At 44.1% G+C, this 27,422-nt stretch overlaps 1 protein-coding gene across 6 annotated transcripts in view; it reads right to left on the reverse strand.

The window, feature by feature from the left end:
- The window catches only part of heph (polypyrimidine tract-binding protein 1 heph), a 173,994-nt gene that overhangs the window by 84,239 nt on the left and 62,333 nt on the right, over positions 1-27,422 (reverse strand). For 2 of the 6 annotated variants that reach the window (XM_033383710.1, XM_003736567.3), the window contains exon 1: positions 1,253-1,462. The exons of the other annotated variants lie outside the window; for them this stretch is intronic. The gene's annotated coding sequence lies outside the window, so the exon portion shown is untranslated. Of the gene's footprint in view, positions 1-1,252; positions 1,463-27,422 lie in introns of those variants that run through there. 6 annotated transcript variants of the gene reach the window in all.

Genomic DNA, 27,422 nt, shown 5'->3' on the forward strand with positions numbered 1-27,422 from the left:
CTGATTGACGCTGCTTGCTTATGGTTTACAAATTGACTGTCTTGTATCCTTTATCCTTAATCCTTAATCCTTTAGCCCTTCTATCCCTTCGACACTTATGTTCTCCAGGCGGGGGGGGTGGATTGGGGTCTTCTGGGGCTGCTATTTCCGTAATATCAATATTTATTTAGCTATTTCTTTTGATTTCTACTTCCGCTGTTTGATTCTCCTCATCTTTTGCTTGCCGATTGCTTTTCCTTTTGCCTTGGTTTTCCTTTCGATTTCCTTTCTTTGATGCTGATATGTCGCTATTTCGCTTCTTGTAAATACATCTATACTTAATTTTCAATTCAACAACCTTTCCTTGGGGGGAGCGGGTGGCCTCTCTCTCTCGTTCTGTTTACCCTTTGACCTGCTTATCACCTTTTCCTAATTGATTTTTCCCCCCCTGGCACCACTTTTAAATTACGCTCAAAATTAACAACCAAACACACACGTAAATATATATATATTTATATAGATATATGGATATATAAATTTATATAAAATTCACAATTATTTTTTTGTTTGTCTCAACAGGATCTTTCTTTTTTTTTTTGTAAATATCTTTTGCAAATCTTCAATTTTTTATATATTTTTTTAAATACTGCTCTCTCTCTGGTTTTTATGGGAAATTCTTCTGATTCGAGCAACAATTTGCCACTTTTTTCTCTCTTGCGTTTTGTTTCTTATTTTGTGCCGTCTTTTTTTATTTTTTTTTTCTGTAATGCTTTGATGGTGGGATAGCGATGGGTCGGGGGGTTCGGGAAGGGGTACTTTGGGGTTTTTAGAAAAATACCAAGAGATTCTTTTCGCTTTTGGGGCCTTTTACTTTTCTTTAAGCTGGTTTATTTCATTTGGCTTTTTGTCTGTTTTCTGTTTTCTATTTCTGCTTCTGGCCAAAGAAACGACAGAAATTTTTGAAAGTGTGATTAAATTTAATGCGAGGAAATACGTTTAACAAATGTAAATTAAATAAACTCCATTTCGAAATGAAAAGCTGTCCAAATCAATTTTGATCCAATTTATGCCCCGAATTTTCGAGGGTTTTTTCCTTTTATTTTTGCCAATTCAAAAAACCCAAAAAAATGACTCACAAACAAAAAACAAAAAGAAAAATAAAGTGGGCAACAATTATAAAATGCACAAAATAAGAAACAAAACACAAAACGGGGGGAGGGGGAGGGGGAGACACAATGGGCATGAATATTTAATAATAATTTGCTCTTATTACCAATCGAGTGTCGAGTCAGAGAGTCGTTCAAGTAGGAGATGAAGTGATGGTTTGTTTTATTTTCTTTTTTCAGTTTTCAGTTTTCGAGTTTTTTGTTGCGGTTTTTTTATATTTATTTGGATTTGCTTGGCGATTTTTTTGTATTTATTCGTTTATCTGTTATTGGAGATTGTTATGCTGTTTATTGTTGTTGTTTGTTGTTTGTTGTTGTTGTTGTTGTGGCGGATCTTGTAATTATGGCTCTGGAACAAAAGCAAAACAAAAAGGTTGGAATATTTCGCGTTTTGGAATATTTTGTGCCCTGGCTCTTGTGTGTGTGTGTGTGTTTTTTTTCAAGTGTTTTTGGGTGATTTTATTTTTTATTTGGGGAATAAAACACGTTTATTTTTTTTTTGGAACAGATTAGAGCACAGCACAGCGTTCTCTTTCTCTCTCTCTCTCTCCTGTTTCTCTTTCTCTTTGATTAACACACGCACAAAAATTTCTTTACCTTTACCGGTTTCTATTATTTTTTTTTTGTAATTGAGTCACACTTTTGGCTGGCGCAAAAAAAAAATAGAAGCAACTCCGAGGGCAGACAGCGGCGTTGCCAAGCGGCCAGAAAGAAGAGTTTCGCCGTGCGAGAAATGCCGCGTGGGCTGAAATTCTTGGGCTCCTTGCCCCCCACCCCACCCCCAGCGGAGCGACCCGTGGAGAGACGTGTAATTACAACAATAAAAATAAACTACGGGAATTATTCGGAAGCGCACTTAGAGGCAAAGCCAAAAGAGCCAGCGACAAGTGGCCGAGAGAGTCAGTGGCTCTGGCTCTGTGCGGCCTATTGGAACGTTGGCCCATAAGGTTTTATGGCATCGAGTTCTGGCCTCTGGGCTCTGGGCTCTCAAGGAAGAGGCGCCCCCGACGACGCGCTACGTCTGCTCTTTTTTTTGCCTGCTTTTTGTGTATTTTCGTTTTCTTTTTTGTGGTTTTGTTTCGTTTTCGTGTTTTGCTTTCACGTTCTTTTCGTTCACCGAAAACGTGTTTCTTTGTTGGCCCTGGCTCTGGGCCCTGCGGTGTGTGTTTTGCCGGCTATATGCTCGGTCGGGCCTATAGCCAGACCAACAGAGAAGCAGAAGCAGAGAGAGAGAGAAAGAGAAAGAGGAGTGAGTGGCGTATAAGAAATGATGAGAATATCATTAATGGGGATCGGACTTGAGGAGAGAGGGAGAGAGACAGTCTCGAGCAACGAACTTTTGCTTGGCAATTCTTTGGCTTTGGTTTTGGCTTTGACTTTGGTTTTTTATTCTTTCTGGTTTCGTTTTATTGTTATTTTCAACATTTCTTCTTTACGAGTGTGTGTGCGTGTGTGTGTGTTTGTGTGAGCACAAAATATTTCTTTTTAATAATTTTGGTTTTTTCTTTACTCATTTTTTTTTGTTTTTTTTTTTGCTTACATTTGTTGTTGTAGTTGTTGTGTAGTGTAGTAGAGCGAGGTGCGAGAATATACACTGAAGATTCAGATTTCAGATACGAAGAGTTTTTTTTTTTGTTTTTTGTGTGTTTTAATTTTGGTTGAAAGTTTTTAAGTCACACGCGCAAAAAAGTGAAAACGAGAGGGCGAGCGAAAGATTGAAGAACCGGCAAGAACTGTTTTAATAATTGTTTAAATTTGTTTAAACTGATTTGTTTTTAGCGTTTTAGCGTTTTAGCATTGAGTTGAGCGTCTTGTTCGAGAGTTACGCGTTTCGTTTCCGGGGGTTAACTTGGCTGACTATTTCGTTGGGGATGCTACTACTGACTGATCCTAGACGTGGACTTGGACTTGGATTTGGACTTGGACTTGGAGGTGTTTTATTTTTTTGGGTCTTGGCGTGGCGGCGTATCGGCGTATCGGCGGCGTTCGTTATTTTCTTTTTATCATTATCCGCGTGCTGTGTGCGATGTACGTTGTTGCTGGTGTTGCGGCTGTTTTCGATTTGAACTCGACTTTGATTTGGATATTGAAATTTTCGTGAGTGAGTGGAGAGGAGAGACTCCCGTGCGCCCGATTGTGTGCGTGCGTGTGAGTGGGTGCTGCTGCTACTGCTGCTGTTACTGTTGTTCTTGTTCTTGTCGTCGGCGACGGCGGCGACGGCGACGGCGGCAGCGGTGGTGGTGGTGGTAGAAGTAGAAGAGATGATGATGGTGGCAGCGGTAGCGGAGGTGGTGGTTGGTTTGTGATGTTATGAATGTGAATGTAGTAGTGGATGCGCTGGCTGCGACGACGACGGCGACTGCGACGGCTACTTCGACTCCCGGCTACTGCTGATGATGATGATGATAATGATGATGATGGTGTGGTGTGGTGTGGTGGTGGTGGTGGAACACAGACGAAGAAGCGACCGCTGCTGTTGCTGTTCTACTGTAGTGTTTGGTGTGTGACTTCCTATGGAGCGCACAACGGGGCCTGCTGCTAGCGAGAGCGTACGAACGAACGGCGGACAGAGTTGGAACGGGTTAAAGCAAAGACTGTACGAAGACTGAAGTAAGAACGACTGGCATTCTAAGGTAATATACCTTTTTGTTTCGGAGTCGTCGTCAGCAGCAGCAGCAGCGGTAGCGGCAGCGGCAGCAGCAGCAGCGCAGCGTCGCTGCCTCCGTCAGATTGAATCTGTTGCGTCGACGCCAGCCGAGGCAGCAGCAGCGGCAGCGACGCGTGTTAACCAAAATAAAGCAACAGTGGAAAGGCCCAGAGAACCGGACGCCCGACCGACAACGACAACGACAACGACAACGACAACGACCGACCGACCGACCGAAGAACCGACCAAACCGAGTCGTCGTCCGCCCCGAACCCACCCGGGGATGCTCTCGGCCCCGTGGCGTCGGCTTCGACTTCGGCATCGACATCGACATCGGCATCGGCAGCATTTCTCCTGCGGGCAGCGACTCCGAAAAGCGGAGGAATGCCTTCGGAGCAGCACGTAGCACACTGTGCCCCTGCCTTTGGCTCTCACTCCCTCTGCCGCTCTCGCACTGGCTCTCGCTCTCAGCTGTTGTTTGGTTACCTGCCGGTTTCTGATTTCAGTGTTGCCTCTTCTTTGGTTCTTCTTCTCTGCTGTTTCGCTTCGGACACATTCTTGGCTGGTTTTAGGCCTGGCTTGATCTTGATCTTGGTCTCTCTCTCCCTCTCCTTCTCTCTCTCCCCCTTTCCCTCTTTCCTCTTCCTCAGGTGCGCGCAATTATCAATTGCCTTTCGGTCATTATTCTCAGAATGTTCATGGATGATTCGTATTCAACGTGTTTCCTATAGCGCTGTTATACTCGTATAAGTACAAGTATTAGAGTATAAGAGTATAAGACTTTCGAGGATCGTGGCCTGAGTGGGGGGCGGCATGGATGCTTATGCTTTCACCTTCGTGCCAAATCACACGAGAGGACACACAACCTGTGCTGCTGCCGCTGCCGCTTCTGCTGCTGTTGTAATGGCTATTGTTGCAGTAACATTACTGGCACACACACACACACACACACACACACCCACAGCTACACTCGGACACACACATAGGTGGGCTCCCCCATGTGAGATAGCAAATGCATGCGCCATGCGTGCGCGCCCCCTCCTCCAGGTGGTGCGAGCGAGTCCGCTGCCCGCTAAGGGTGCACAAGAGCAAGAGATTGAGGGACAGAGAGAGTGAGAGAGAGAGAAAGAGCGAAAGCGCTAGGCGGGGGAGGGGGGGAGGAAGTAGCAAGGGGCCACAAAAAGTGGGGGCGCAGGGGTTGGAAAAGCGAAAAAAGGCAAAACGACGACGACGACGACGTCAGGCGGGCAGCGATGGCAAAATCAACGAGAAAATAATAATTGTTACACCTGCTTCGGAAATGCGCGCCAGGGGGGTGGAAATGGGGTGGCACACACACACACGAAACACACGACAAGGAACGAGAGCTTCGTCGGCTGCTTTCAGGTGAGCATCATCGTGGCCACCACCCCCAATCCCCAATAGAGGCGGTCGCAGCAGCAACAGCGGCAGAGGCAGCAGCACGCTGCCCAAATGCCGAAGCACGGAAAACGCACGAGCCACCAGCCACGAGCACGAGGGCGCCCTGCTGCCGAACGTCACTGGGCCGAGTGCCGATGGTCGGCGAAACACGAGACTCCGAATGCGGGCAGCGCGCATGACGCCAAGGTGCAAATTTGTGCGTAGGTATGCGAATGGCCATTGTCTATGAGTGTGTGTGAGTGTGTGTGCGAGTGGGTGGCCCACCCACCCCCTCACGGAGGGGTGTATACAACAGCTGTAGCAGAACTTTGTTGTAAGGGGTAGCAGGTATGCTAAGAGGGGTAGTTTTTGTTACAGTGGCTGTTAAGCGAAAGCTCCTTCGGCTAGAGCTTTCTGTTAAGCCTCCCAGGACGCGTGGAAGGAGCAACAGTTAAGACATTATCAACTTGTTGTTCCGCTAGGACTTGATGAGCCCCATCATCAGCTCCAGAACTCCCCCGAGAACTCCCTCCGAGAACTCAGAGCCCAGAACTTGTGTCGTCAAAGTTCTCGCTCGAAGCTTTAATTGAACTAATCAAATGGGAATAAACATGTTAATGAAACTTTGACGGTCGCTGCTTGCGGCTGGCGTTAAGACCGGGAATATTCGCCGGTTCGCTTGGCTGGATTTTGATGGCAATAAAGCTAAGGGTAAACATTTACGATTTATGATTTTACTTTCTTTTAGGGCAAAAAGGCGACTTTTTTATGACTGAATGTTTTTCTAGACCATTTCTACTGATATATTAAAGGGCAGTCAACAAAAACCAGAGATTTTTCTGCTGAAAAACAAGTCTTTTAATCAATAGATTCCCAATTTGGAATGTTAATGGATATATAATACATTTTTTTTGTAACACTTAAGGTAAAAATGCTTTCATTTAATTTCTAAAGAGTCCTACAAAAGACTTCAAAAACAAAAGTAGAGAAACCGAATCCCCAGTTAATAATAATTTTAAAATAATATATTTTATTCTTTTCAGCACACATTAACCGTAAAACAAATTATGAAATTTAAAAAAAAAAAAAAAATATTTGTCCATTAAAAAAATATTGAAAAATAAGAAACCTATTGTTGTAAAACTAAAAAAATATAAATAAACGATTTGCCCATTAAAGAAAATTTTGAAAAGTCTGCTCTCATGGTAAAGGATGTCTAATGTCTAGAAGGGTTCCAATTAAGTCCCCGAAGGGCAAAGATAAGGCAAAGATTGGCCCATTCTAGGATACGCCGGAAACTAGTAAAATTTATTAAAAATAGTATGCAAAAATCCCTTTTTATAGGCCTAACCCTATCCTGTTTCATCTACCATTTAGTTGATAAAATATTAAATGATAAAATTGCAATTTTTGGCGGATTTCATCCACTTGAAATTAAAGCTCACAATCAGGATTGACATAAAAAACACTCGCTGACGTGGAAAAAAATCCCCTCAATGCACTTCGCCATGCAAATCGGTTGGAGAGCGGGGGCCATGAGTTTTTCACTAATAAAAATAAATTTCATTTAGCGGCAATTTCTGTTTATCCCGATTTTGTTGTTGTTGTTGTTGTTGTGTTTTTAAGAACCTTTATCCTTGAGTTTAGTCCGTAAACCGTGAGGCACGGTACGGTATGGTTTTAGCTTTGTCAGCCTCCCCCCCACCCGCTCCCCGCCACCATTCACGCTTTTTAGTAGCATTAAAACTGTCGCAAGAGAGAGAGAGAGAGACAGAGCGAGTCTGTGCATAAAAATCGGTTTGTTATTGTTGCATCAACATGAGAGAGCTCCAAAGCTATGGCATCGTCATCGATGACGCCGACGAGCTGTTGTAGTTGTAAACGGTTTATGGGATTTACGCGCAATTTGTTGGCAACTTTCCACGGGGGCACGGTGGCACGGGGCATGGGGCATGGGGCATGGCGCTGTTGGGGTTCGAGGTTCGATATATAAAACAATATGCGCCTCCGTTCCAATCTAAGCCTGGCTCGTTAAATGATTTTCCGTTTGTTCTGTTCCCCCCCTCCCCCCTCCCCGACTCCTTGCCTTTGTTTTTGTTGTTTGTAGTGGAAGCAACAGCCACATAAAAGAAATGTAAAACGCAGCTTACCTGCAAAGAGCATAAAAAAACACGCAAATACTCAGAGCAGAAGGCCTAAATATTGATTAAGCTGTAAAAAGGAAAAATGTTGGCCAAAAATGGCCAAAGTGCATATAAAACTCGGCTCAATTGGCTATAGAATCTGATAATTCTCATCCCCGGAAGGGAGGGGGGGCTCCAAAATACTGGATGGCAACAATGTTGCAGGCAACAAGTTGACCAAGTACAGCCACACACAAGCAGGCGGCAGAATGCAGTTTTCATGCCACTCCAGACACAGACGGAGAAGTACCTATATATATATATATATGTCTGTATCTACAAGCACATATATCTGTATACAAGTATTGTATCTTTATGTGCATGTGCGCATAATTTTGCTAGCCAACGTGAGAGGCAGCGTTGTGGGGCAGCAACAGCGGCAGTTAGTCGAACGGCTCAGGCATGCAACAGGCAATGAATCTCAATCTCGGCTACGTTGTCGCTGGCTCTGGCTCTGGACCTGGACCCAGAGAGCCAGTCCCTCTCTCCCCTCCCCCTCCCCCCATCTCGCAGTGCCGTTGACTTTGGCAATTCAAGTGCAACAAGCAACAAGCAACAACCCCGCCATGGTGCCGCAGACGACATTCAACTTCAACTTGCAATGTTTTTTAGGAGAGAAATATGCGGTAACAGCATTTACTAGTCGCAGTCGGAGTCGCGACTCCAAGTCCAAGTCGAGAGCCAAGAGCCAAGCCAAGCGAATCTGGCGACCCACCAACGAATGAACGAAAGAACGGGCCAGGAGGGAACGGAGCCACGGGCAACAGGGACACGGAGAGGGACAGGGAGAGGGACAGGGAGAGGGCGATGGACAGGGAGAGGGAGCGAGAGCCAACGAAGCAACAACACAAAGCACGAAACAGTCAACTTGCCACATTTTAATTCACTCGAATATTTCTTCGGCAACAGCAGCAACAGAGGCTGAGGCAGAGGCTGAGGCAGCAGCAAGTAGAGGGTATTCTCATTTTAAAGAGGAGTCTGACACGTTTCACAGATGGAAGGCACTTAAGGGATAGGGGATGGATATATAATACAAGATACATGAGATATAAATGCCACACATAAAGCTGGGGACCATGGTCTATCTTTCTTCAAAAAATTAACAGCAATCGCATCAAAATTGCATTCAATTATGACACACAGAATAAGCAAAATATAAGGGTTCCTTCTTACTATAATTTTTTCTTTTTTTTTTAGTTTTTTAATTATATGTTTTTAATTTTAATTGTATTTTCTCTTTGTTTTTAGAAGTTTTTACTTTCATTTCTTTATTATTAGATTTTGAATATTTTTTAATTTCATTTATCTGTTTATATTTTAATTAGATTTATTCTTATTATTATCACCAAATTATTATAAATTTAATAAAACATTTTAATAATTAAATAGTTTTAATAGTTACGGTACATAATGTTATCGTATATCGTTATTTATATTAATTGTTATTATTAATAATAAACGACATAAAAAAAAATTCATTATTTGATTTTTTTGAAATTATGTAATTTTTTTTTTATTTGATTTTTGTAATATTTGTATATATTTTTTTTTAATTTTGTAAAATTTGTATATTCATTTTATATATTTTTTAAAATATTAGTTTATATTTTTTTATATTTTATTCTAAAATTTTTTTTAATTATTTTTTGTTTTTGTTGTTTTTTCAATTTTTTTTTTAATTTTTCATATCTTTTTCTACAAATTTTATTGCTAAGCCACACTGGGACAATGAGAGAGAGAGAGAGAGAGAGAGAGAGAGAGCACAAGCGAACGAGAGGTTCCAATGACTTTTCCAGGGTATCTTTTAGTCTGATTATTTTGAGACTCGAACCTTCTTCTTAGTGGAAGTTTTTGCCTTATTTTCTAGCTATTTTTATCTGCCTCTCTTGGTCGTTGGTTCCCGCCGTCGCTTGTTCTTATTGCAAATGGCATAAACGGCAAAATTGCATGCAACTCCGCACACACACACACACACAGGCACAGGCACAGGCACACACACACAGGCACACAAAGATGGATGCAAGTTGCAAGCCTCTGACCAGGGTCTGTGCTGGTGCCTTCTACCATCTTCAGGTCTTCTTCGGGCCATGACTTTGTCTTGAGCTTAACTTGGCTGACTGGCTGCCCCTCGCCGCATTCCTTTCGCCTGCTGCTGCTGCGGCTTTTGGCCATAAGTCGCCGCTGGAATGTGTCGCCTTGGCCCCCAGTCCCAGCCTCAAACCCCACAAGACACATGGCAATAGAATTATAGCGAGTGCCGGGGCCTGTCTTTCGGTTTATTTTAACTGGAATTTATTGCTCCACCGAATGGGGGCGGAGGCAAGTGCACTTTTCCCTTGAGAACCCATCGTTCAGGCAACGATCTGCATAGATTCTACCCCGATCGTGTCATGGCATCTTCAACAAGATAATTGCCAGTCTCTGCAGCGCCGCTAATCTTGTGCTACAGTTCACTGGAGCATGCAACATGAAGATGCAACGCCATGCATTCAGTTGACCATGAACCCCCCGCGGTTTCTTTTAGTGGAGGAGACGCCCCTCCCCACCCTCCCCACCCTTGACGTTTTTGTTTTGGCTGCTGCCTCATTTGGCTGCTTGCCACCGCCACCACCCTTGACCCAGTGCATTGCATTTCAGGTGCTCAGATTTCGATTTCGATTCCCAGCGAAGCCCAAAACCCAAATGCAATCCACTCTCATGAAACATTTTCAATAACGAAATTCCAGCCAACATCCAAGCGGAAAAGGGAGCCCAAAAGGGAGCAAGGGAGAGTGCCAGGGGGTGCGGAGGGGGGCTGGGGTTGAAAGAAAAAATAAAACGTGAATCGGAGTCTCGACGCCGTCGCAATTATATTTGGACCGCAAATGAAACAAGTTTGGCAACTTTGCCCAGCGACAGGCATTTTGTGGCAACGAAAGAGAGAGAGAGGGAGAGAGGAGAAGCAGCAACAGGAGCTGGAGCAGGAGATGAGGCACTGCAGCGACCACAACAGCTTCATCATCAGCAGCAGCCGTCTGAGCCACAGCCTGCCACTGCCACTGCCACAGCCTGCCACGGGCACTGCCAGAGGATGCAGAATTTCAAGAGTCTGAGGTCTGCATTTTTGAGATTCCGCCATCGTATCGGTGCTGCCATTGCCACCGAGAGAGAGAGAGAGAGAATCGACTGCAAGTATCTGTGTGTGCGTTGCGGGTGCGGCCATATGCAGCAGAATAAAAGAAAAACCAAGGGGGCTGGTGGGCCGGGGGGCTGGGGGGGTGTGGGGGGTAGGGAAATATATTCCACAATTGCATCAATCGAGGCATCAGGCAATGGCAGGCAATGGCAGGCAGGGCACGTCGTCCATTAGGTGGAAGTGCTTTTGCTATTATCGCCGGCAAGCGCGACGCTAATGGGGCGCATAAAGCTCGTTATGATTGCCACCAGTCCGAGACGGGGATCGAGAGTCAAGGAGTCACAGGAGTCGAGGAGTCACAGGAGTCGAGGAGTCGCAGGAGTAGTCACAGGAGACGTCCCTGGACGTTGTCGCGTAATGAAGCATAATCTCGTTGTAACCACTTACAACCAATAAGGAGAGGCAGGCAACAACGGCAACGGCAACAACGGCAACAGCCATGCCCAGAAATGCTCGCTAAGCGGATTGGGTCACAGCACGCAATCCTGAAAAGGACTCCGGCCAGGCGACAACTACTTGGCATATCCTGGCATACTGACTGACTGACTGACTGACCCGCCCACCCGCCCCCCTTATCGAGTGGCACTTTTTAAGTTTATTTACCTCGCCACTCGCCTGCCACGACGAGTCCTTGCTGGGCCCTGTCCTGACCCACCTATTGATGTCGCCCTGAGCTTTTCATTAGCGTGATTTGGCCAGAAAGCATTATGTTTGCCACTTGACAGAAGTATTCCATGCCATTCCATTCCATTCCTTTCCATTCTTTTGGGCTCCGTTCGTTCCTTCGTTCGTTCCACTTCTTAGGGATTTTTTCTTCTTCTCGTTTTTTTGGCAGAGGAAGTCCTTCTTCAAGAGCCCTGGCCATCAAAAGGAAACTTGTTATATGCCTAATTTGAGCCAGAAGAGAGAGGGTGGGGAGGGGAAGGGGGGGCAGGGCCAGTGCAGCTTGACTGGAGTCGAATGCCTAAGCACAGCACATTTCGTTTAGGAGGATTAACCTTTGAAGAGATGTCCTTCAAGCAGATGCCACTGATACGGGGATACAGGGACACGGGGATACCGGCATACGGGGATAAATGTGCGATTTAATGTCCCCAAAAACGTACGTTCCGTTCTTTTGTGGTTTTGGGGGAATCCTCTAAGAATTCAGTTCCTTCGAGGAACACTACACCCGAAGAAAAAGGGCATGGTCAAAAAAACCCATCTTAAAATTAAATTAACGCTTTTTATATACAAAAAATAGAGCAATTAAATTAAATTCGCTTTGATAAAAATAAAAAAATAAAATAAAATAAATTAATAAATAAATAATTAATAAAGTAAATAAATATGTAACTAATAAATTAAATAAATAAGTAATAAATAAAAAAAGTAATGAAGTAGATAAATACGTAATAAATTAAATAAATACATCACATATTTAATAAATATAGTAGAATAAAATAAAATAAAATATAAAATTAAATACTGCCCATATTTCATCTAAATTATAAAATCCTTAAAATTATTTTTTTTAGAATGTTTTTTTTTAACACAACTTTTTTTAAAATCCGAATAAGTACCTTCTTAAATTTTTGTATTTAATTTTTAAAAATTAAATATTTCTTATACGAAAATTGGGAATAAATTTCTATTTTATTTGAGTTTTAATTTGTCTATTAAATATGAGGCCTAATATATTAATGTTAATATCAAATATATTTATTTTTAAGAACAAAATTATTAATTGTTTTTTTTTTCATAACATTTTTTTATATAAATTTAATAATTGAAGTCAATACGTTTTCGTTACACAAAATTTCACTCTCTTGTGCATTTAAATAAAATCATTTAATTACAAATTTAAATTTGTATATATATATTTTTTTAAATAATTCTAAATATATTTTCTCTGAGTGCATTCCTTGATATCCTCGTGGCGCCCTCGATTACCAGTTATAATCAAAGCAAATGGAGTGGCGCCTGGCCCCAAAGGCAGCAGCACAACAACACAATTGTGGCAAGAACAAATGCAAAGTGCAACTTCCTGGGGGATTTGGCTGCCTAGAACAAAGGCTCCAGTCCTTGGGGCCAAAAAGGGTTTTAACAGATTTTAATTTCAATTTGGAGGAAAGCAACATCCCGACGAGCCAGAAAAGAAGCCCAAAAATGTACTCCCAGCCGAAAGTCGTTGTAGAATATGATTTGGCGGGTGGCAGGGGCAGGGGCATGCAACAAAGGCAAGCACGGCAACAATGGACGAAGATAATAAGACGCTCTGCGCTGTAGCCGTGGTTTACCTTTGGCGACCTCGACTGCTCCTGGCTGATTGGAAGGAATTATATGGCCCAGACGGGGGACGGAGGAGGGAGGACGGGGGACGGATGCTGGCTGCCTCCTTGCGGCTTGCAACTGCTTAAATTGTGATTTATAGGGCTTGCAACAGGCCCCCCCCCCCCCCCCCCGCCGCCGCCACCGCAAATTGAGTTTTACAGCGGCGGTGCAGGTTTGCTTTTTGTTTGGCTTAAAACGAAACTAACGGCTAATGAGCCGGCAATGTTTCGAGGGCCGAAACTTTCTGAATTTGAATGAAATCAAAAGCGAGAGAGAGGCTAGAAGTGGCAGCAACAGAGGCAGGGGCAGAGGCAGAGAAGTGCAAAAGCCAGACACGGACAACGAAAGCGAAGGCCAGGCCAAGATTTTTGGTTTCATGCCAGAAACGGAGTGCAGATAATGAGGAGCCAGGCCAAAAGCCTGTTCTGGCAACTGGCGACTGCAATAATTCTTCTCCTTTGCCTTTGTTTTTTTTGTTTCGTCGATGATAGCGCGCCATTTAAGGGCCTCAAGGCCAAGGTTTAACGAGCCAAGCAACAGCCAGAAGAGACACAGAGCCAGAGACCAGCGTCAGAGCCAGAGACCAGAGCCAGAGACCATCGTCAGAGCCAGAGACCATCGTCAGAGCCAGAGACCAGCGTCAGAGACCAGAGCCAGAGACAAAAACAGAAACAGAAACTGATCGCAATCGAAGCCAGAAAGAGACCACAGACGAGACTTGGCACACACCAAAGAAGCAACAACAAGCAAGCGACAGAGCGACAGAGCGACAGAGCGAGAGCGAAAGAAGCAACAGGAAGAAGGAGCCGAGTGGCAGTGGTGGCATGCCACAGAGCAGCGGTTCCTCCTTCATGCATAATAAATGCGCAACTGGTGTGTGCGAGAAGAAACCGGTTTTAGGAAACACGCTGCTGCCACCGACGCCGCCGAGAGACGCCACAAACTGTTATACGTGGCGGGGGGGCCGAAAGCTCCCGCCGCAACAGTCTTCGAAAAAAGGATGCGTGCCCCTACCGCAGGGGCAGGCGGCACTGTTAGCGCTGTAAAGCTTTCCCCCGGCTGTTAGCCAACAGGAGCCCGTAGGAGAGTGGCGGAGGCGTAGAAGAGTGGCCATCCAGTGGTTGGGCGATGGTGGAGGTGCCACAGCAAATGACACGAACTTCCGGCGGCAAATCAGCGCAGCAGCCAAGAAGCCAGCGACTGATGCGCAGACTTGCTGGCTGCTGGCTGCTGCCTGCTGGCTGCCACAGCATTTGAATGGCCTCACAGGAGTGCAGATTCTAACGCACTCTGGGAGCCTCTGGGAGACTCCTCCTCGCCAGACAAGTCAAACCAGCCTCGAGTACATTGACCATTTTGGCCACTGTCTGCCGCTGATGACTGATCCGTTTTTGCCGATGCATGCCATGGGGCTGGGGGGCATGAGAAAAAATTACAACACTTGTCGTTCCACACTTGTCGTCCGCTGGCTGGCCGCTGTCTTTGCCGTCGCGTAACATTTCCCATGAATTGCAACTAAATTTGTAACAAAAATCAGACAATGTCTGACAAAAAGCAGACCAGCAGCAGTGAGTAGAGTGGACGACTGGTTAGACGGGCGTCACCATCATCGACGGCGTCTGATGTGTCTTGTCTGGCGGGAGCCTCTCTGGGGGGCGGAGGGGCACAGACTGAGTGGAAAAATCATAGAGTTTTCCGGGTTTTGAAAGCCGCAAAGGCCATGGGTTTTCACTTATTAGTTTCGGGCGTGAAAGAGGCCGGGAAAATGTTCTCTAATCTAAGAGGAAGTGGCTCAGAAATGGCTCAGAAATGGAAATGGAGTTTATATTTACAGCGAAATACATTCTGAATGTTTATCAGCATGTATCAATAAGGAATATATTGAATACTATCGATAATGTTGTTTGATATCAATTATACAAAAAATAAATAAATAAATACAAATAAGTAAATAAAAAACAAATAAATAAAATATAAATAAAAAATAAGTATTTACAAATTAGATAATTAAAAAATAAATATATGTATAAAAACTAGCTAAGTAAAAAATAAATAAATATATAATATTAGATAAGTACAAAATAAATAAATAAAAAATAAATATATGAAAATTAGATAAGTAAAAAATAAATTTTTAAAAATATATATATATAAAAATTAAATAAATAAAATATAAAAAAATACGTATAATTAATAAATAATTAAAAAAATATAAAAAATAAATAAATAAAATAAAAAATATATACTGTATTGGCAAGAGTCAAGTCGAGCATCAATCTGCTACATCATGCACGGGACATGTATATTGTTTGCACAATTCTCTGGAATTCTCTGTTGAATCATTCGCTTGTGAGTCTCGAGTCGAGCATCAATGCGGCTTGTGGGAGATGTGGGAGTGAATATTCTTAACAGTTTTCTCTCGCATATGCTTCTCCACAGAAGATCTAGACAGAGAGTGGCAATGATGGCAGGAAAAATCCCCATAAAGTCCTCCAGAAGTACAGGACTGTTGAATTATTCTAGACCTAAAACCGAGAGATCCCAGAGCCCACTTCCCATTGCAATGTGGCACAAATGTACTCGGAATTAATGAAGCAAAAGACATGGAAAATCTTTCAAACTCTCTTTAATTTTCAATTAATATTTCATGTCGAGGGACCAGGCCCGTAAAACCAGGTCCCATCTTAATTTGATTCTCGCACATGAAACTTTTCATCATCGTAAATAAATTCTCGTTTGCAGTCGTTCAGTCGTTGAGTCGTTGGCTGGGGCATTGTGCGGAAATCAACGTCACGATCATGGCCACACAACAGTCATAGACAAAGATACATATATACTGTATATATGTATCTGATAGACAGTGCTGCCGCTGCCGCTGCCGCTGCTGCAGCTGCATTTGCAGTTGGTTTATTGACCCTAATGAAGCAGCATTCTCCCAGGCAGCCCCGGCATTCTGGGCTGGCTGTGTGGCTAAACAGTCGACGGTCACTGTTTTCCGGCGGGGCGCATTCAAATTTCAAAGTCAAACAATGAGCAAAAACAAGCGCTGCGCCGACGCAACACGTTGGCTGCTTTTGGCCAAGTTCAGACTCGAGACTTGGCCAGAAACAAGTCAGCAAAAGGGGAGGAGGAGGAGGGGAGGCCTGGCCTGGCCTGGTCTGGTCTGTCTTTGCCATTCCGAAAGGTATGCTGCCGCTGCTGCCCCTGCCACAAGCTGCTGTTGCTGCTGCTGCTATTGCGGTTGCAATATAAACCAGTTTGGGGACTGCATTTTTGAGTTCTTGCCTCTCGACTCCTCTTTGGGGGTAGCCACAAAAGCATTTAACCAAAAGTCCTCCCGTGTCGGTGTCTCGGGCTTGGAGTCCGATTCTGTTTGTTCGTTTGTTCTGTGGTCGATATGCAATTTGTGTCGTCCTCCTCCGTTCTGCAGCTTTTGCCATTTTGGGTATTTTAATTGAAATGCTTCTTAGTCGGAGGAGTACGAATTTTTCTTCAAGTATTCAAATTTAATCGCATATCGGGAACGGGCGAACGGGGGAGGGGGTGCCCCTCCCCCCGCCAGCCTTTGGTTCTGTTGTCTTCTGACATGCTAATAATAAAGTTGCACGGCAAACTCCTTCGAAAAAGTTTCCGCAGGCGGAGAAATCAGGGAAAGTTTTTAGCATAATAAATAAATAAGGGGAAGTGAAATTTTTGGGCCACGGCGCCTAATGAAAATAGATTTCATATTTCAATATTTTTCACTCTCCTTTTTTCGCTGCTTTCGCAATCATAAATAATAATTTATCATAATTTTCGCTTCTGATTTATACTCCCAAAAAAAAAAAAAAAAAACTCCATCTATATCTATATCTACTATATGTATCTCGATTGTACTTACAAATATTTGGGGCACATGAATAAATATCCGAAAGCAGAACTCACCTGGAAAAACAAATGGAAAAACAAACAAAATTTAATCACCATCTTTAAATAAAAGATCAAAATGTTATTTAAATGTAATTTTCGCATATATATGTTTGTGTATGTGTGTATTTGTTGCATTAACCGTGGGGCAGGGTGAGGGTGAGGGGGGGGGGGAGGCACAAGTGGCAAACAGCCAAGTGGCAGCACCCCAAAGCTCCTCAATTATTAATGCGTTTTTGTTCATTGCATACTTTCGGGCTGGCAGCGAGAAATCATCTCTCCAACACACACACACACACACACACACAGACGAGCGCACGCACAAACAGCAGGAGATTGCGAGACAGAAAGAGACAGGGAGAGAGGATGGCACTGTGATTTGCAATCGGCCACACAGTCACGGGCATTCGGTTAGCAACAACCTTTGGGGGACACTTTTAAAGCGGAAACACAGGGAAATAAAATCAATTTATTTTCATTTTGAATTCCGCAAAAACTGTTAAGAAACTTGAATGACCTTTTATTGTACTAATGGGGCAGATAATATGGTAATCAAAATATATACTATTTAGGTCTTCGAAGAACAATGACTGCACCATCAATGACTGGCCCAAACGACAGCAAGCCCTGCCTTGTTATGCGTATTCCAGGCCTTTGTTCCCAATTCATGAACCTCCCAACCGACCGAGGTGCGCTGCTGGAGGACGCACGATATTTAAACATATGAACTATAAATTTGAATACCAATCACAGACTAACTAGTCGGTTTGCATAGGTTTTTTTTAGAAATGAAAGGCAGTCAACACTGGACACAATGTGCTCCCTGCAGGAAGTTGTAGTCCATTCTAACCCCCCCTAAGGCTTCATTCACGGAATAATTAGATCTACAAAGCAGAAGGAAACACGGTTTAGAGCAGCGATGGACACTCATTTTCGCCCAATGGCTTCCATTTCTTCGGCAACCAGCAAAAAGAAGAGATCGCAACTGAATGTTGGGGCAGAGAGTGCAAAAACAAATCACAGGCCATGTGTAAACACTCCCTTCAGCTACCGTCCCTTGAAATAGCCGGTTAGGAGGTTCATCCAAGGAATAATTGGATCCCAACTGCGGAAATAAAGACTGTGTAAAGTTTTGGTACTTTTTTAGCACATTTTTCTAGGCAAAAATGTATAACTTAAGGCTGTCTGTCATTGGACTTCGAGTCCCTGTAACACATTCCATCCACAGTCCATTTTCGACAGAGATCTTCGCAGAAGGCAGAAGGACCATCTCAGATCAATCCCAGCCTCCTTTATGGACTCCCCCATCTCCATATACCCATGGAAATTCTTTCGTGCTCTCCTCCACTGTTGAATGATATATAAAGATCTCAATCTGCGCTTCTCCTTCTCCTGCCACACCTTCAACATCCCCACAACCCGATCTCCTACCTTCAGATCTCAAACTTGCCAAAGTTGTCCTCAAGGAGAGGTCCTGCTTCCTGGCATCTGACTTCAAAGAGGGCCTTCTCTCCTTCGTGCCTATTCACCTGCCCCCACATTGTATGCGAGCATTATTTTCAATTTATTTTCCGTTGTTTTTTCCCGTTTCGTGTGCCACTACGCCACGGTCTCTATTTATAACTGCCACACTTGGTTGATTCGTCGTTGTCTCTTGCCGCCACTTGCCACTTGCCACTTGCCACTTGCTACTTGGCACTTGGCATGAGTTTCACATTTCAATTTGGGGTTCACCCTCCCCCTCCCCCGCCATACAACCCCCTGCAGCAGCCTAATGTCTTGGGTGTTTTAGCAAACAAATTACTTTTAATTTTCAGTGACTTTGATTTTTGGCAATGTTGCTGCTGGGCATCCCCTCCCCCCTGCCCCTCTGCCCCTGTCTCTGCCTCTGACTAGGCATCTTCATTATCATTGGGGTTTTTCAGTGATATACCTTCTTGTGGCTCTCTGACTTTTTCGTTTTTCGTTTTACTTCTGCACTTGTCATTTTTTTGGGCTTTGATTTCTTTCTTTTGTTTGCTTCAGGACACATGGACACGTGTGTGTGTGTGTGTGTGGCAGAGTGGGGGGAAAGTGACTTTTGAGTGACAAATTGTTTTCAAATTTCCAAATGGGAGTGGCCTGGGATGGGTGAGGCGGGGTGGTGGGGGGAGGCGGGGTGGTGGGGGGAGGGGGGCTGCTGCTTATTTGTGTTAATGGCATAAATTTGCATAAAAGCATTAACTGTTTATTTGCTTTGCCGCTTGTCAGGCACTCTCTCTATCCCTCTGTTTGCCTCACTTTGTGGCACTTACCACCCCTTTGTGCAAATTTGCAAATTGGCCAAAAATCAAGAGAAAAGAAAAAGCCTCCAAGGAAGAGAAGGCCAAACAAAAATTCAAATCACATTTTTTCGACTCTCATTTTCCTTTTCCACATGCTCGTATGAGCATCCTTGAATCCTTGCGAGGGGGGGGGGGCGGGGAAAGGTGAGAGTTGGTTTATTGAGTGGATTTCGCCCGGGGCCCTCGGGGGGATCCCAAATGTAATTTTGTACTTGTATTTATTTATTAAAGAAACGAAAAACAGGGGGAAAAAACAGCCCACTGATTGAATCGTGACAAACTTCTCATCCCTCCACCCTCCCCCGCCCCCCTCCTTCCAGAGAATGCAAATTAAAATGAAGAAGCACAAAAGGAGGGTAGAACAAAGCACACACACATGAATAAAGAATTACCACTAATAGCCCTGAAGGCGGAAGGCCCTCCACTCCCCCCCACTCCCCACTCCCCACCCATTTATCCATGAAAATTGGAAAATCTCATGAGAAAATGCCATACAAATTGAAGGGAAATCGAGAGGGGCGGGTAGGGGGCAAGAGATTTGTGAGCATAAATTATTGAAAAACAATTGAAATGGTCAAAGGGAGGCGCTGGCAGAGGCGCAGGCGGAGGCTTAGGCCCAAGGACACAGCCAGGAGTGAGGCTTAAAAGGCTTACACGCAATGCATCCCGACTGCTGCCAATGATGGGCATTAAAACAGCTTAAAGGGTAGCCCCGCAACCCCCCCCCCCCCACCCCCCTCTAGCCCGTAATATGTTGTGGCCTGAAATTACAACAGACTTTTCCTGTGTGAAAAAAAAAGGGAGAGAGAGCTCAAACAAAAATTGTCAGGCGGCAAGCAACTTTTGCACTGGGCTCTTAATTATATGCAAAGGAAATGTTGAACGAGAGGCCGTGAAAAGGCTTACAACGGAGGCAACACGAGGCGGCAGGCCTACGTCTCGGCCGGGGAGCCCGGGTCTAAGCCCCACAGTGGCGTCGGGCCTTTGTTGGCTTTTATCATTAAAGAGACTTGAGTCGAAAAACAACAAAAAATGGGAGGTGGGAGGTGGCCAAAGGATACCCAAGGATACGACGGAGCATTACCAAAGGGAACTGGGGAATTTTCACACTTTTCGTTGCAGCCAGCCAGCGAGCAAGTTTTCTCCACATTTCCAGGGATAAAGTTTTTCTTTTGACTCGATCCGACAGCGTCATCATCGCTGGCTCTCTCTCACACTCTCTCTCTCGCTCGCTCTCTCATGAGAAATGCATGAATATCAAATTAGGTCGAGAAGTGTTAATTTCATGACACTGCCCCACCCCCCTCCCTGCCCCTGCCCCAGCCCTGGGCCACACTTTTCCCGCTCTGAATTTAAAGCGAATTTCGTTTAAACAAATTACAGACTGACACCCGCAGTTGCATGCAACAACCAATTGGTTTTTACATGGCAAAACACACACACACACATAGAATATCATCATAAATCCCGCGATTCGGATGTCATCCAAAATTATCGCCCTGCCAATGAGAAATACTTTGAGTAATTGACAGCTCAATAGCGTTTGACTGGCCGTCGTTTTGGGCATTGATTGGCCAATTACCACGGCTAAAGCGGCTCTAAATCGTGGCCCGGCATTCAAATTAAACAAACGAACATTAATCAATAATCTTGAGAGCTGCAGACTGAAAGGAGTTTGCATTGAGAAAAAGAAACCTGCAAATTTGATACGGAAGCATTTTCGATGCCTTTGAAGCATTTCAAACAAAACAAATCTATTTCCATCCGACTTTAAAATTATTAGCATTCATCAATAATCTGGAAAGCAGGAGGTGTTGGAATTTAAAAACGTTGAATTTTGATATAAAAACATTTTCGAACCTTCAAATCATTTTGAAATATTTCGAACTATTGTTCATCCTTCGAATCATTTCGATCTTTCGACTCATTTTGAACTTTTGAAATACTTTTGGATACTTTCAATCACTGAAAGTATTCGAATCTTTTTGCATCTTACAATCATTTCGATTCATTCGAACTTTTTTTGTTATTCTTCAAATGTATTCGAATCATTTTAATCATTTTTTCCTTTAATCATTTATGATTCCTTAAATCAATACGAATTTTCATCTTTTTAAATATTTCAAATCATTTTTGAACATAAACATTTCAATAAATTATTTTTCTTGGAATATGTCTAATCATTCGAGTTTTTTTTTAATTATTTGTCCTCCTTCGAATCATTTTGATCTTTCGACTCATTTCGAACTTTTTGAATAATTTTGGATGCTTAAAATCACGGAAATTATTCGAATCTTTGTGAATCCTACGAATCATTTCCATTCCTTCGAATTATTTTTAATTCTTCATATTAGTTCGAATAATTTTCTTTTTGTTTATCGTATCTTCTCTCTTGGAGACTAACGAACAATAGGCAAATCTTAATCTAATATGTTTAATTAATTCAAATTAATTATCTAGAGTACAACCTTAACTATTATGGCTGGGTGTGGAGGGGAGTTCTCTTCGCAGGAGTCGTGTATGGCACAAGTCTATTAGGTCTATGACCCAGAAGTATTACCTTTGCTTTCACTCTGGCGATTTCATCTTAAACAGATCCTATTTCAAAGTCTTTAAGAATATTTTCATTCCGTATGTACCACGGTGCCGCAGAGATAGATCTCAGTATCATCGATTGATTCCCTTGGCCCTAATTTTTTCTCCTCAAATCTTTTTTGATACCTCGAATCATTTCGAATTTTTAGCTTCTAGAAGATTTCGAATTATTTCTAAATATTTCAATAATTATTTATCCTTGGAATACAACTTTTCGAATAATTTTGTATGTGTGAAACATTCCAATCGCAATGAACAACGTTGAAGGTTTAAAAAAAGTGGATTTATATTTGTGATTTTATTGTTAAAAATCTCTCGAATCTTTGTTGGTTAATGGCCAATGTGTCCATTCTGTTAGGGGAAATTTATACAGCTAATCAGCAAAATTCAATCCGTCTACGAATGCGCCTTTTGGTCTCTCTATCACAAAGTTCTTTCTTATTTCTTTTCACTCCCATCGGACCACTTCTTGGCCAGAATTTCCATCAGAATTTCGTAAATCTTAACAAGTCCCTCTCCCAGAGAGCTTAGCATGCTCAATTACTCGTGTGCATCAGAGATTAGATCAAATACAGTGTCAGGTCTGCCAACAAGCTCTCCATCTGGCAGAGCTACGAGAGGGCGTGACTGCCATCCAGCCAGCCAGCCAGCCATCCAGCCAGCACATTCACAGTCGGTGTACAGTCGGTGTACAGTCGGTCCCCTAACGGCACGAAGGTTAAATGTGCCATATAATTTGTTACTTTTTTGCATATGTTGATGGCATTAGAAGGAGAGACACGCCACAGGAGTGGCGGCAGGAGCGGCGGCAACAGGAGCTGCTGCTAATGCAAATCCCACGTGGCTGTATTTATTTTGAAGATTTTTGTAAACTTGTCGACCCCACTATGTGGCATACCTCCGTTCTCCTGCTGCCGAGCGTTATCCGATGCCACTTGAGGCACTTGTGCGTGCGTCTTTTTGCTGCAGTGTCTGCTTCTGCTTCTTCGGCTGTTGCTGCTGTTGTCACGTGTGAAGTGCCATCGAGTGACACAAATGAAGTGGCTGCTATTAGCTTTAAAGGGCACAGACAACGTTGTTGTTGCCACACACACACACCCTGCCACATACCCTTGAAAAGTACGGGGAAAACTTTGTGGATGCTTGTGGAAAACTATCGCATTTCTGCTTAAAGTTGACAGCATCTACGCGTTGCCCTTTTGCCTTTTATGCGAGCAAATTAACTTATCTGATCCATCAAGGATGCTGCCACTGCCAACGCTGCCACTGCCACTGCCACCGCTGCCACGCTGCTGCATAATTTAGCAACATTTTTTCTGCCACTTTCATTCAATTTGCACCAAACAAATCTTTTGGCTCTCTCTCTCTCTCTCTCTCTCTCTCCGCCGAGGTATCTCTCGTCTCTGTTTCAACTTGGTTTTTGGCCTTTATCTTTCCGACTTCTGTGCTGCTCTGTGGCTCGGAGAAAAAGGGCTAACACTTCTGCTTTCGACACCATGAAAAATTCACTTAAATTGTAATTTACTTGCATTTGCTCCCAGCAACCTTTTTCCCTGCCTTTCAACTTGAGTTTTCGCTTCTTGGCATTGCCATTGCCACTGCCACAGCCACTGCCTCTCTATCTGTGTCTCTCTGTTTTTGTTGTCTCCCCCCCCCCTCGGCACCCCCCTCCAGACAAATCTGTTCTGTTGTCTGCCATGGCTCGGGCTCTGGCTCTGGCTTTGGTTCTCTGCTTGCTCAAAAATTCCTTTTGAGAAATTGAATCCCTGGCATGCTGGACCAACACGAGTCCCGCCATTCCTCCTCTCGTGTTTGTTTATCTACGCGAGTGTGTGTGTGTGTGTGTGTGTGTGTGTGTCCTTCTGTGTATTTGTCTCCTTCTCCGTGTGGATGGTCCTGTAGTCACCAATGGGATTTCTGCTGCCGCTGCTGCTTATCTCATTTTAAGCATATTTTATCAAAAAATAAAAACACTCCTTCTCCTTCTCGTCCTCGTCCTCCTTCTCGTCCTTGTCCTCGCATATATTTCACGCTCTGTGGGCGGGAAAAACTCGTCACATTCCTTCACTAATTTCAAGGCCTTGCCTTTGACGACTCAATGGGATGATTATTTGTAGCTCTAACGATATAAGGCAAAAATTGTAATCCTTTTTTGCCGGTCGAAAAAGTACTGCATACTTTGAGGAGCTGCCTGTCATAACATCTCGAAAATCCGCTTAAAACTAGTTTGTTTGACTCGTCAAAAGTCAACTTTGGCCCCCAGAAGGAGCTGCCTGCGTGTCCGTGTGTGTGTGTGTGTGTGTGTGTGTGTGTGTGTGTAAGTCACTTAAGCGCACAATATGTCAGCCATTTGACCAATTAAAAGTTTTAGCCCTAATACGCTTCATTTGATAAACTTACACACACACACGCGCAGAGAGAGAGAGAGAGAGAGAAAGGGAGAGAGTGAGAGAGAGAGTGAAATGGGGACTAAGACCTGAGTGCATCAATAGAGGAATTAAAAGGAGAAAGAACAACTTTGTGGAACATAAAAAATATAGGGAGAAAACAAAAACCCGATGAAGGCTTTCGAGAGCCGAAGACTTGGCTACACTGCAAGAAAAATTCAACAAAAATATGACAAAACTAAGAGAGTGAAACAGAGTTACTTCTTAGATGTTTTATAAGCTTATTTCTCCGGGCAGGACTACCTTTCTTTGATGAAGAATTTCCGATCTCCATGCTCTTCTCAGTGGCCGTATATTCGGTATTTTTCTAGTGTGGCCGTACATTCAGGGATTATTAATATAAACTAGGGATGCGGTATTGACTGATATAGGGGTCATAATGAGGCTCCCTTACTGACTGATAGGGTTAGATCCATTGTTTCTCTGCAGTTTCTGTCTGTTTGAATCCATACCAAAGTATGCGCTCAAAATCGCGTTGTTCTGGCATTAAAAGTGAGCGAAGGCCAGGTGTTCAAAGAGCCATACGACAAGAGTTTTCTTCTGGCTATAATAATCAACCGATCGACACCAGATTCTGGCATCCTATAGATAAAATCATGCCTTATAGCTCTGCATTTTCGTTTTTCTTGTATCTACAAAATGTGAATGCAATTTGTGGCTTCAAAAAGAGGTAGTGCCTCTTGGTACTCGCACAGTGAAGGAAAAGCAAAGAAGTCTAGACCCAAAAACCTATTTTTTTTAGCTCCTTGAAAGCCTAGCACTTGCACCTGCAAAAACCCCAAGACCTCTCCTCTGGAAAGGGTATAAAAACATCAAGACAAAGGCCAGAGGAGCAGGAAGGAGAATTTCTACTGGAAAATAAAAAGTTTTCAAAGCCAAAGCCAAAGGCAACGACAGGAACGGTAGAGAACAACTTTTGTTGCTTATTGAAATTTATTGAGATTTATACATAATCTGTTCGGAGAGCAAAGCAAACTTTTGTGCCAGCTGTCAATCACAGTGCAGCGAACCCCCCCACCAAGGACGGGGCAGAGCCTTTCATCCTCCAGTGACCAATAAAAGCGACAGGCGCAACAGAGAAAAAAACATTTGACGAAACGTCGTCGAGGTCGTCATCTGTCCAGGAAATAAGCGCCAATTATGCCACCAGCAAATGCGTTCGTCCGGGGCCACCCCGTTCCACCCCCTCCACCCCCCCACCAGGACCAGGAGAGCAGGAGGCACAGGTTCCAGCCCCAGCAGGAAGCCATCAGCTGGATGGCCAGTTAGCGCCACCAGAATTCATTTCGTTTCGCTTCTTCCAATTTCAATTTCAATTTGCCCGCTGCACGGCCGAATCGGTCCATGTCCTTGGAGCATCGAACAGGGGAGCGACGGGGGGCGAAGGGGGACACCCGTCTTAGCCTTAACTATAGCTTTAGCCTTGGCCTGGGCGGTCCCTCTTTGGCTGTTGTCTTAAAAGCGTTTGAGGCGGAGATTTCGATGCCGTGGAATATCTGCTTGACCAAGCGCACACAGAGACAGGGCCAGGAGCAGGAGAGAGCAGGACATCGCCCCACTCCACACCTCCGCAGGTCTGCAAGGAGTCTCTGGGGGTGGGACGGAGGGGACGGGGGACGTTGTAACATTTTGTACGCACTTCCGTTCGGGGATCGTAAAGGGATTTTCCTGTATCTTGCATCCGGCCTGCTGCTGCCGCTGCTGCCCCTTGGCTTACTTGCTTGCCGACTGCCGACTGCCGCCTGTCATCTTGCGCCAATGGGTCATCCATCTCCCATTTCATCCTCGATGCTTGGTTCTCGGTCCGCAGGCCGCAAATGTTTTATTTATATGTGGACGACGACGAGGACGTTGGCGGCAAACTTTTACTTAAATATGCGTGGAGGCAGAGGAGCCGGGAGCTGCCTCCTCGGGCTGGCATCTGCTCAGGTGTGTCCTTTGCCCCCACCCCCGGGCATGTGTGATTTCAGGCCGTGTCTCAGCCTTTGATTGAGTGGTGCGGCTCTGGCCCAAATCCGCAAAATAGATTTCCCAATTGACACATTTTTATCTTATACGTTTTTCCCCCTGCTTTGGATTTGTATTTGTATCTTTGTATCTTTCGCTCCTGCTGCAGATACGTGGAGGGCCCGGTTAATAAGATTTTAATATTTATGTGGCTGTACACTAGGAGAAAATAGGCATAGTAAAAACGAGGAGGAACGTTGTGAGTTGCTGCGGACACCGCAACTCTACGGTTATACCCGATACTAAGTCAGTATGGCCCTCCTCCGGCAGACGCCGCTAATATAAAACGACACGACAAAGAGTGCGTGCGAGAGAGACAGAAAATCAGTCTGAGCGTGACGTCGGGCGCTGCGTAGCCACTGCAAATTGATTTGTTCCTTTTGGCTATAAAAATGATCTGATCTGATCCAGATTCACCAATCTGATAGATATGGTCATTATCTATGATTCTGCGTTTTTAGTTTTCTCGTATCCTCAATATTGTGGATGCAACAGATTTTCGTCCTTTGTGGGGGCGGAAGGGGGTGGGGCGAAATTTTGAGATGTACTTTTTCTAGTGAGATCTAACAGGAGTGCGGATACTAAATTTGGTTACTCTAGCCTTAATAGTCTCTGAGATTTATGAATATCCCCAGATCTGCATCCTTTGCGGGGGCGGAAGGGGGTGTGGCGAAATTTTGAAACAAACTCGTCTCGGTCCGATATATTAGGAGTGTGGATACCAAATTTGGTTGCTCTAGCTTTTATAGTCTCTGAGATCTAGGCGCTAATGTTTTACTCTAAGCAAAGCCGCCTATGCTACGTGTGTGTTAGAGAGAGACAGGGCGAGAAAAAATGAAATTGTTTTCTTGATGCTGGCTATAATAATAATACGATCCAATTCAGATTCTGCAGTCTAAAAGATATGGTCATTCTCTACGATTCTGCGTTTTTGGTTTTATCGTATCTTGAAAATTGTGGATGCCACAGATTTTCGCCCTTTGTGGGGGCGGAAGTGGGCGGGGCAAAGTTTTGAAATATTTTTGTAGCAGTGACATATCACAGAAGTCTGGATCCAAAACATCGTTGCTCTAGCTCTTATAGTCTTTGAGCATTAGGCGCTGAAGGGGACGGACAGACGGACGGACGGACAGACGGACGGACGGACAGACGGACGGACGGACAGACGGACAGACAGACATGGCTCAATCGACTCGGCTATTGATGCTGATCAAGAATATATATACTTTATGGGGTCGGAAACGATTCCTTCTGGACGTTACACACATCCACTTTTACC

This window comes from Drosophila pseudoobscura, chromosome 2, assembly GCF_009870125.1.
Source record: "Drosophila pseudoobscura strain MV-25-SWS-2005 chromosome 2, UCI_Dpse_MV25, whole genome shotgun sequence".
In the NCBI taxonomy this organism is placed as follows: Eukaryota; Metazoa; Arthropoda; class Insecta; order Diptera; family Drosophilidae; genus Drosophila; species Drosophila pseudoobscura.